We start from the raw sequence: 458 nt of genomic DNA, 5'->3' as shown, positions 1-458 counted from the left end.
CAGGACTGCAAACACGTCCTTGCTTCACACTCTAGGGTCTTCTAGATTCCTTCTTGGAAATAAACCACAAACATAAACATCCACACTCGTTTCCCTTTAGAAATTTTCGTATCCGTTCTTGGAAATAATCACAGCAAGATAAACACGTCCCTACTCTTTACGTAAACGCTTTGTAAATCAAAGATATACACGTCCCTACTCTTTACGCTGTGTAAATCAAAGATATACACGACCCTACTCTTTACGCTGTGTAAATCAAAGATATACACGTCCCTATTCTTTACGTAAACGCTTTGTAAATCAAAGATATACACGTCCCTACTCTTTACGCTTTGTAAATCAAAGATATACACGCCCCTACTCTTTACGTATACGCTGTGTAAATCAAAGATATACACGTCCCTACTCTTTACGCTGTGTAAATCAAAGATATACACGACCCTACTCTTTACGTAAAC

Source organism: Aplysia californica, unplaced genomic scaffold (assembly GCF_000002075.1).
Source record: "Aplysia californica isolate F4 #8 unplaced genomic scaffold, AplCal3.0 scaffold00756, whole genome shotgun sequence".
NCBI classification, from domain to species: domain Eukaryota; kingdom Metazoa; phylum Mollusca; class Gastropoda; order Aplysiida; family Aplysiidae; genus Aplysia; species Aplysia californica.
The sequence above is the reverse complement of the archived record's forward strand: the minus strand, read 5'-3'. Positions refer to the sequence as shown.